Source organism: Carassius auratus, chromosome 23, assembly GCF_003368295.1.
Source record: "Carassius auratus strain Wakin chromosome 23, ASM336829v1, whole genome shotgun sequence".
Classification (NCBI taxonomy): Eukaryota; Metazoa; Chordata; class Actinopteri; order Cypriniformes; family Cyprinidae; genus Carassius; species Carassius auratus.
This window is the reverse complement of record NC_039265.1, coordinates 13,785,791-13,796,908: the sequence shown is the minus strand read 5'-3', so window position 1 is coordinate 13,796,908 and position 11,118 is coordinate 13,785,791.

Below are 11,118 nucleotides of genomic sequence, written 5' to 3'. Positions count from 1 at the left end.
AAAACCTTTCCTCTTGGCTTACTGAAATCGTCCGACATTCTCCTTTCCAAATCCTCGTTTTGTACTTCTAATTAGTGACCGATGTTTTGTTTTGATCTATCTGCTGCGTTTCCGCATTCGTCACTTGTGAGCAGTGCATGCACAAAGTCGACCTCATACATCGTCCTTCTGGAAGAGTTTCTGTTTACAACAGTGAGAGCAAGCTTTTGTTTACCCCTGGACCCATATGAAACTTTTTTTTTTTTATGGATGGCGCTTTTTATTTCACTACTTTTGGACTGAAGCACTGCAACACCCACTGAGCGGCATTAAACAGCTTGAAAGATCAAAGACAATTTTTTTTTATATAACTCTAACTGGTTTTGTCTGAGAGAAGAAAGACATTGACATCTAGGATGCCTTGAGGGTGAGTAATTTATAGGCTAATTTTCATTTTTATCTAGCAAGTCATCTTCACCACATCTAGATGCCTAAATGCTGCCATCCGATTAGCAATTTGTGTTACCAAGCAATTGAACTGGTGTACCTAATAAAGTGCCCGGTGAATCTATATATAAATATAATTTACATTTTTGGGTGAACTAACCCTTTAAGAATGCAACACTTAAGCACACTGGACTCCAAATGACAATTGGTGCATTAACTGCCATCTTTGTAATTTCTATGTGATATCACATATAAAATGATATGCTTTTGTAAAATTCAGTTTTCAGTTTCTCAAATTATGAGTTTGAAAAATACATGCATGGTTTTACTCCGCATACTTGAAAACTAATAACTGCAATACAAAGGTTGATTTCTTATTAAAGAGACAGTGTGCTAATGAAAATTGTCATAATTACTCACTCTCATTTATGAAAGACATTTTGAAAAATGTCAATGTTTATTTCAATTTTTTTCCTGTTCTTTGGAAGTCATTGGGGACCAATTTTGTTCTTTAAAATATATTTTCATTTTATTTTTTCATATAGAAACTCATACTCAGATTTACACTTCACCCACATGCACAAACATTTACAAAGGGGCAAAACTAGAACTACCACTTCTGTGTAAGCTGAAAGCCCAGAGGGGCCTGTTGGGTGACTGCTGGTCCTGTTGAAAATAATGACATATCCTTGTAGTGAACATTTCCTTATGGGAAATAATCTGTATACATTAAAATTGCTCATACAGGCCAAGCTATTCAAACACATATTAAGGCAAAACAGTAATGAAAAGGGCAGAAAAGTGAATGTGAATGAAGAATGTGCACGTGTATGCATGGGGGTTGTGGGGTTGTTTTGCTGCTAAAAAGTAAAAAGCAGCCTCTTGCTTCCCGCGCTAAGTCAGTTTGTGTATGTGTGTGTTGTACTCCATTCACCTGGTGAAATAGAGCAGAATGAAAAGACTAAATGGAGCTCATTATTCATCCCGATACACACTCCCGCCACACACACACACGCATGCATGCATACCCCCTGCCCTGAACCCCCAACACCAGGCTGCTGGCCATGCTTTTGTTACCCTCTAAATGATCCTGACAGCAAATGAAGCAGCACACACACAATTTGGGCCACTCGTCATTGGTCACTGGACATCACCAGCTTGAAAAGCTCTGAATGTGTCACTCAGTTATACTATATAATTTTTTTTTTCCAGAATCTTCATATTTACAGTGATGCAACTAGTTCAGAATACTGTTAAATGAAAGCGAAAGTTGATCTGTAAATGACAGTACGGTTTGGTCACAAGTCTTTCCGGTTTCTCCTCTTCAGTGGTGATTAGGAGTAAATGGTGATTTTTCCACAGACCTGTCCTTTTGTAATACATGTCATTTCAAGCACATTTCCACTTATATTTTAGAATCGAAACACTTCAACATGTGATTTGACTCCAGCTGTTATGAATGTGATGTAAACTTAATGACAGTCATTCATGAAATTCAAAGAATTAATTTCTCTTAATCATTCCTAAAAACATTCCATAAATGAAGAAAAATGGGAAAATAAGAAACTACAATAAATAATATAATAATATACAATAATAATAATAACATAAATAAAATCATAATAAAAACAATAAATTTTCCCCAAGTAACACAATCAGTTATTCCCAAAAAGGAGAGTTTCAAATAAATGTTTTTTTTTAATTCACCAAAGAATCCTGAAAACAAGGTATCATGGTTTATAAAGATTTCTATATATAAAAATAGTAATTTAAAAATCATAATATTATTTCAGAATATTACTGTAATTACTATTAGTTATTATAACTTTTATTTTAGTCAAATAAATGTAGTCTTGGTGGTCATTAAAACTTTTTTAATGTCAAAAATTGTATTAATATTTTATATTTATATTATAATATTATTTTTAATTGATTATTTAATTCTGTCTGTGTTGCATAAATGAGGCCCACTAAGTGAAAAGTTCATTTTAAAAGTCTATTTATCAAAGTTGTGTGAGCAAAGTTGTGCTGCAGGGGTGTGGCATGAGTGCATGTGAGCCCTGATGAGTGTGTGTGTGTGTGTGTGTGTGTGTAGTGCAATGCAGTCAGGGGATTCCACAACACCTGCTCAAGCGTTATCACTCATTTTATAGTGGTTCATTAAATGGCAGTACTGCTTCAATAAACACACAAAAGTACAAAAACAAACACAACTCCCATTGATATGCATTAATTTATGTTATTAGACACAGTAGCCCCTCATGAGGGGGTTTCCAGTTTGGCGGTGTGTAGTTTTAAATATATATGTCTTTGCAGACACAAGTTAAAACGAAGTATATTAGAAACATGAGTGTATTTTTAGTACATTTTGTACCATGAATGTGTTACATGCTCTCAAATAATGTTGCATGCATATACACAAATATGAGTAGATCATACACAAAAGAAAAGAAAAAAGGAGAAGTAGTATATGTGTGCGATTTGTTAGCGGTTAGCGTAAGAGAGCTGGAGTACGAAATGAAAACAACTCGACAAGTCACTTCCCCTAAAGCTACATACACACACCTTCCACAATACCTTATTAATATCATAGAAATATTCTCTTATGACAGCGGGGGGAGGGATTTGGAGAGGTTTTAGATTTGTGTTGGTGTGATTGGGTCAATACAGTGGAGGAGAGGCTGTCAGTGATGGACAGTGCATGACGGTGAGAGGATGTGTGAAAAAGAGCGACAGAAGCTGATACAAGGGAAAGTGTTAAAAAATAATGCTGATGATGTTTAGAAGAAATGCAAAAGAGAAGCATGAGGAAAAGAAATTATGCTAACTGTAAGAATTCGAGGTTAATACTTAACACATTTGCACTGTGCCGAAACTATGATAACAAATAAATGTGGTAGTAAAAAACATAAGCAGAGAGTACAAATTAGTTCATTTTTATTTAAAACTTGTATTACATAAATTCATGAAGTGTTATCTTAAAATGGTAATTACATAAAAAAATGTGTGCGTGTATATATGAGTGTGTGTGTGTGTGTGTGTTATATATAATGTGTTTAATAGATGAAAAACATTAATATATCATATTAGTTTTACTTATAACAAACACATTTTGGTATATCAAACAGAACAGCTGAACTCGCACACTTTCACTGAACACATTTCTGCACATACGTGCAACTTTGCAAGACAAAAGGTGGAAAATACGTTTTGACTTCTCTCATATCCACCCTAAACCACATCGCTATTAAACTGGGAAGCCACCACTCTGGGTTCCCCTTCACACACAAATGCATGCACACACACACACACATGCAGAAAGGCAGAGAGAGAGAGAGAGAGGGTTAGGCATTATCAGAGCAAAGCACTTGGGTAATGTGTCATCAGAAGCACTTGGGTTTCAGACAGACCTAAGCAAAGATAACATAGACAAAAACCACAGACACACACACAGAGAAGGAGAGAGAAAGTGGATAGGATTGAAAAAAAGTAGAAGCACAAAAGGTCAGAGAGATAAGAGATGTTTTTGTTTGTTGTTTTATGGATAGAAAGTGAGAATGACAACATATCATTGAGGATTTCTCAAACAAATCAACTATCTTCATATCATAAATAAGGCAAGAAAACTTCGATATCTTAAAAAAAAACAACAACAACAAAAAGACTTGCTTATATATAAAACTAGACTATTAAAATATAAAAAATTATATAAAAATAATAACCCATAATCGTACGGAAGCTTACAAGCTTCAATATGAATGCTATGAATGCAAAACTATCATAAAATGTGCTCTATATGTGTTTTGCTATATTTCCAGTAATAAAATAGTTTAGTTTGAGTTATTAACCACTGTGACTGATCATTGAGTCAATGAGCTGAACTTCAGAAAATTCTATGCTCATGAACTGAGCATCATTTTTTTCTCATTAATTTTAAAGGAGACCTATTGGATGGATTTCTTTCACAATTCTGTCTTTGCTTTTGTGTCCTTTTTAATGCCTAAAACCGCCAGTCCTTGTGCAACCAGAGCGTCCAGAACATTCTTCAAAAGTTTCCCTCGTGTTCCACAGACGATAGAAAATAATACACTTTTGAAACAACATAAGGAGGAATAAAGAGTTTGTCTAAATGAGCAGAAATCAAAGATTTTTTTAAGTTAAGTGATTTTTTCAGCAGAACATATACTTTACGTTTGTGAATTTTTAGAGCAGTCTTTCTAACTTCAGAATCGTTTGAAGATTTGGTAATACTCCTTTTAATGAATCTATAGTATTGACTCACTAAAAATCACCTTATAGGGTTCATAAGGTTAAGTTATACTTTATGTTTTGTTTTTCATTAAGACCTTTGACAGCGAAAAGTCATCATTAAAGTAAAAAACATTAACCTTAAAGAAATCAAATGTCACAATGGCTTTCAAGTTTCCTTTCACACTTTCAAATAATTTCAAGACTGTTGCCATAGTAACAGACAAGATCAAAAGCCGAGACTTTCATATTGTACATATTTGAAAAATTGTCTCACTTTTCTAAAGTCTGATTCATTACTAAAATACCTTACAAGCCAAAAATAAAATAAAAAATAACACAGAATGGAGAATGAAAGAAAGTCACCATGTAGCCAAGCCTCCATCACTGTGGCGGTTTAACCTACCTTCACATTTACGTCTCTAATCCACCTGAAAAACCACAGAAGAACACACACTAACTAAATCACATACAAGTGCTCAAACGCTATTTGCTTCATACTCACTTTGTCCTTTGAAATCTCAACAAATTGACTACATAGAAACCACACGCAAAGCCAAGTAAGAACGAGTAGATTAAGCCGACTCACCGTGTCATGGTTTGATCGGAATGGGGAAGAGGGAGCATTGGAGTTATGCAAAACACACATAGATTCACTGCCACTTCACACAGCTGACTCATTACACTGCTTTTGGACAAACGTTTGGCCCAAAGGTTAGAATTCTAGTGTTTAAGGGAATAACAATTTTAAGAAGCATAACGTATGAACACATAAATCAATGCAGTCACCTGTTTTTCAAGGTAAAGTTGTACCGTGAATACCACAGCATATACTTCCTAAATTCTCACACAGACTAAAAAAGTGCATTAAATGTCCAAGAGGCCAACACTATAAAATGTAAGTGATAGCAAAATGTTACCTTTGACATGGTGTTGTAGTGTAGTGCAATGTTAAACATAATACTATCCATAAAGTTTTCAATCAAAAAGTCAACTGCACAAATAATGTAATAATTAATTCTTGCAGGGAGCTTAACCAGCTGCAAATTAGAATGTTTTTGGTTAATTCAATTCTACAGGCTATATTTGCAATATATTCATATCCATTATTATTGCCATAGTTGTTGTATAGACAAGGGAACACAAACGCAGCATATACATGAAAAATGTCCACTATGACTATTTTTACCCCAAAATTAACTGTGTACTTAAAGGAATAGTTCATCAATACAAATTTGCTTAAAATGTACTCACCCTCAGGCCATCCAAGATGTAGATGAGTTTGTGTCTTAATTGGAACAGACTCTTAGAAATTTAGTGTCACCACACTTGCGGATCCTTTAAAGTGAATGGGTGCTGTCAGAATGGGAGTTTAAACATCTGATAAAAACATCACAAGTAAGTAATCAATTTTTCATTCACAAGCGAAAACCATCCAAACCAGCTCTAAAAAAAAAATTAAAAAAATAAAGTTGGTATATTTTCATTATGGACTCAAGTAGATACTGAATCAGCAGCACACAGATTTTCACTTTACAAGATATTAGTTGATGGACTGTAGTGGATTACTTGTGGATTATTGTTCTGCTTTTATCAGCTGTTTTATCAGGTCTCATTCTGATGGCACCCATTCACTGCAAAAGATCTATTGGTGATGTAATGCAAAATTTATTTTAAAAAAATCATCTACATCTTTTCATTGGCCAGAGGGTGAATAAATTTTCATTTTTGAGTGACTATCTCTTTAAAACCAGTCTGGTGCATGTTTTCACCTGTATTCAATGATGTAGTTTTATACAGTTTATTGTATGATTCATATTTTATGATTGATTAGATGTTCGTCAAAACATTGGTTTGAAAATGTATTATTTTACACTTTCATTAAAAAAATATTTTGCTGAAAATTTACTAAATAACAAAGGATAAAGATGCAATTGTGACAATTTACCTAATGTAATGTGACAACATGCACTGCTATTCAGTCATGACCATGGGAAATATTCAATGGAGTACAAAAAAAAAAAAAAAAAGAAGATAATTCCCCCTCAGTCTTCAATACTTCACAATAAAAAAGTGGATGTGAGCAATGTGGGCAGACCATCAAAGTAGACTGTTCCTATTCAACATAAATAAATGTGGATGGTGAGGTGCCTGTTAGCCATAAGATATAAGGAAGTGAATTTAAGGCCTTTAAACATTACAAAATAAAACAGAAAAACCTAAGGGGAAAAGGCATGTACAGAATAGAAACAACATTGAAAATAAGACAAGAAAGACCTCCGCAAAACGTAATCTCCTGTGTGCAGGGATTTTCCACTATTTTGCAATCGCCAAATTTATTGACATACATTTTTAAGAATTCATGGCAGATGTTGAAAGTTCCCTGGCTGGCATGGCAGAAATCCACCACAAACTGCCTTGTCTTGCTGATTCAGCTGAAGTTGTCCTCACACACAATACAAAAGGCCCCACCAGTTCCTGTACTCTAAATCATTCTCCATTGTTGATGCCGTCTTCAATGGACAAGTCATCAGAACACATTTTGGAGAGGAAGTCTACTGGTGCCCCAAAGCAATTCCCTATACTTTGGGTGAATCATTACCAAAGTCTTTCCTTTACCACCCATTGGTAAGATAATATGTGATCCTGGAAAAAAAGGTCACAGGATGTTCCACTTCAACACCCTTGTAAGGTTATTCACAAGTCAGATAGATAGGATGGTGGTAAAGCCACTGAAGGCGTCGAGGAACATAAAATTGTGGAGCCAATCACAGATGAATTGACAGTGCCAAAGAATGCAACTTTCAATTATAAGTAGAATTTAAAGAGATTGTCACAACTGCTGTAAGTGTAGTTTTAGTAAAACAAAGAGTAATAGATGCTGCAACCACAGCATTGCATCACAGGAATAACATAATTACATAAAAAATATATATATATATATATATATATATATATATATATATATATATATATGTGTTATATATATGTTATTTTAAATTGCATTACAAAAACAAATCTTAATGAGCTCAATCAGTAGTGCAATCAATAAACTAATGTCAATATCTGTATTTATTTTAATAAAAAATTCTGAAACAATATAGTGGAAATTGTTCTACTATATAGCAAAAGGAAAAATGCTGGTTTTAGTTAATACTAAATTAAGTTTTAAATGACCAGAGTATCAGAAAATAAACAAGCCAAATTAATGGATTAATACTAGACACTAGACTTGCATTAAACTAACACAGTTCATATGTTGGTTTTCAGTTTAGTGAATTCCTATTCCCCCTGTTTTAATCCATCTTCCTTTAGTGCCAATTCAAATCCCAGTTTGTAAACTGACATGCAAGAATCCTTAATAGTATATTTTAAATATGCTCCTTTAGCTCTATTGATCAGCATTCCTGAACTCATACGGGACAATAGTGAACACAGCGGTTCTGTCAGGACACATCAGTCCTTTCACTATACCATCTTACAGACCAAAACACTCCCTGAACAACAGACACACCTTGCACACACACACACAAACACAAACAAATAAACTTTACTACCACACCTCAACATGTACACCCACACAGCCACATGAAAGACACAAACTCTTTTTTTGCTGTATTTTAATCCTCTATATTATTTCTATTAATCTCTCTAACTTATTGAAGACGACCTCTGAGACACATCTTGTACACACAAAAGCACTTCCAAGGAATGGATTTTTAGCAGAGCAAATATTTAATACAAGTGGAGGGGGAAACCCAGGCTATGACGCGACCCTATTCGCTTTTTATTATATAATATCAGCACACTAGCGTGAGCATACAGGTATGTATGGCTTTGAGGTTGACTGACAGGTGAGTTATAAAGAGCAGGTGCAGAGCCTTGAGACCTGATAAGAGCATTTTAACCCTACTCCCTCCCCCATAAACACACACACACACACACACACACACACACACATGTTTAAATACACATTACATACACATTTATGCAAACATGCAGTTGTGGTGATACAAACAATGTACGCCTTAGCGCTTGGGGTGCTTACACAACAGGAAGACTGATTTTGATAAAGACAGGAAGGCGGGTTGCGGAAAAAGGCAATGCATCCTATAAACATGGGCTATTTCCAACATCTACCTACTCAGAAGTAACCACCAATGCAACACACATTCATTAAAAATATTAAAAGGACATAAATGCTCCATTCCAAATAGTGTTGAATACATCATTATCTCAAAGACAAATTTGGTTAAAACTGTTAAAATGTTGCTTATTGCTTTTTAAAATGCTTATTAAAAATGCTTATTTTGAATTATGCATGTTGTGTTTTAGGGTTAAAGGAAATGCCCATAAAGCTAAAAGATAATGTCCTGGAAGAAAATTTCTAGCACTTCTTAAAAAATAATAAGGGCCAAATTAAGTGCCAAACTGAAACTAAAACTATTTCTTAATTTAAATAAGGCTGAAATAAAATTTAAATATTAGATGAAAAACAAAACAACAATTCAACAATAAACAAAAATTTAAGTGAAAATGAAAATATAAAAAAAGCAAATTTGTAATAATAATACAAAAAAATGATAATAGCCTACAAATAATGTTCTAAAACCTATGAGCTGCCTACATTTACAGCATCAAGATGCAAAGGCTTTTCTAATATACTTTATTCGAGCCTTAAATTTTAAGGCAACATCGTATGTATCTTTCATAAAGAAGGCAATCCCAGAATGCATTGGGGTGAGCTCATTGAAATGACTTACAGAATACTGAAAAAAGCATTCATAAAAACATTTAATAAAAATATGTACTCTTTACCTAATATTTGCTTTTTCTGTGCATTTTTATGGTTATTTATTTGAGTATTAGTTTAGAGAATAGCAATTATGCTAATTGGAAATCTCTACTGAATGCAATCCAAAAGCATTGGAACACAGAGATTCTTGCCCTGTAGAATGCTAAAACTACTCACTTATGAGGGTGATAAGGATGATGGCTGCATAGTAAATATGTTTTGGAACAGAGCTACAGCCGAGAAAATGAGAAGTAAAGAGAAGACAAAAGCCATCTACAATTCTGTCATGTTCTGTCAAATGTACCCACCCATGCAAACACACACATACACAAACGTGCGATTGTGCACACGCAATGACGAGGAAGGAACACAAAAACAAGAAGAAAGAACAGGATAGAAAAGGAGGATGTAAGAGTGGTGCTATGTGATCCTTCTGGCAGAACCAGATTGGGATAAGGGTGAATCACCACAGGCTCGGCTCAGCTTGTCTCTGCCCCCTCACCCTCCCATCACACCCTGGACCTCTCACCTGGGATCCGGGATCAGTCCAGACACGCTAACACACACAACACAACCCGGACATGCACGACTAACCTGTACTGTCACCCTGCTTCTCATTCTCTTCAATAATATTAGAGTGAAAGAGAGATATGTGAAGGCTTGTGACGCATCTAATTGTTGTTTACTGCACAGTAGGTCCACAGAGATGCTATTTTCTTACTAAAATGAGATTTTAGCCAGGCAGCAACAAACAGTGTAAAAACAAAATGTAAAAATGAACTAAAAGGCCTGTGCAAAATGTGCAACTATTCAGTGTAACATTAATATTGTTCGGTGAAAAGCAAAATCAGACCACCATTTGAAGTTCCACAAAGTTCTGAAATGAACGTACAATATGGGATTTTTTTCATTATTGATTGTACATCGTACAGAGGTCTAAATTATCATGCAAATATGATAATTATTGTATGTCTGGCAACACTGAGCTAAATAAGCAATGTAGAGAGTACCTTGCACAAGTTGTCCGAGTGCCAGCCGTTATGCAAATGTGAAATTACAAGGTTTTAAAGTGTGCTAAAGATCTACACTACAAATTTGCAGCAATTTTTACAGCATTTTTGCAACAGAAAAGTCATCAGCCTGCCTGACAAATGGAAGAGCCACAGGCCATGGCAATCCTTCTCAACAGAGGTACCTACGTCAGTCTCCCGTGTCCTGGGAACTTAACCAGCTGGTTTAGTTCAGAGATATCTTTGCCTCCAGTCCAAACAAGTACATCATGTCAGGCTGCACTGATCCAGGAGTGATACAGGAGGAGTCGCAGCCAGGTTTCTGCCCACCTGAAGCAACTCTTCAAAACTGCTGTCAATGTAGACACACCATTAAAAAGGACAATGATATTTGGGGAAAGTAGTTAACCAACAGGTGTTACACTGACACAAAGTTAAAATCCTATTGCTGCCAGTACAGGTTCATATTACTGACAAATTAGATTTTTGATGAATATTATAAACAGTGCCATGATACTTAACAAATAGCAGATGTCTCACTGCCCACATGGGACTTAATCAGACGAAGAGTAAACACAGAAATCTTTTCATGCCGATTAAAAATGGCTCTTTACGCAACACTTCAACAAACACTTGTAG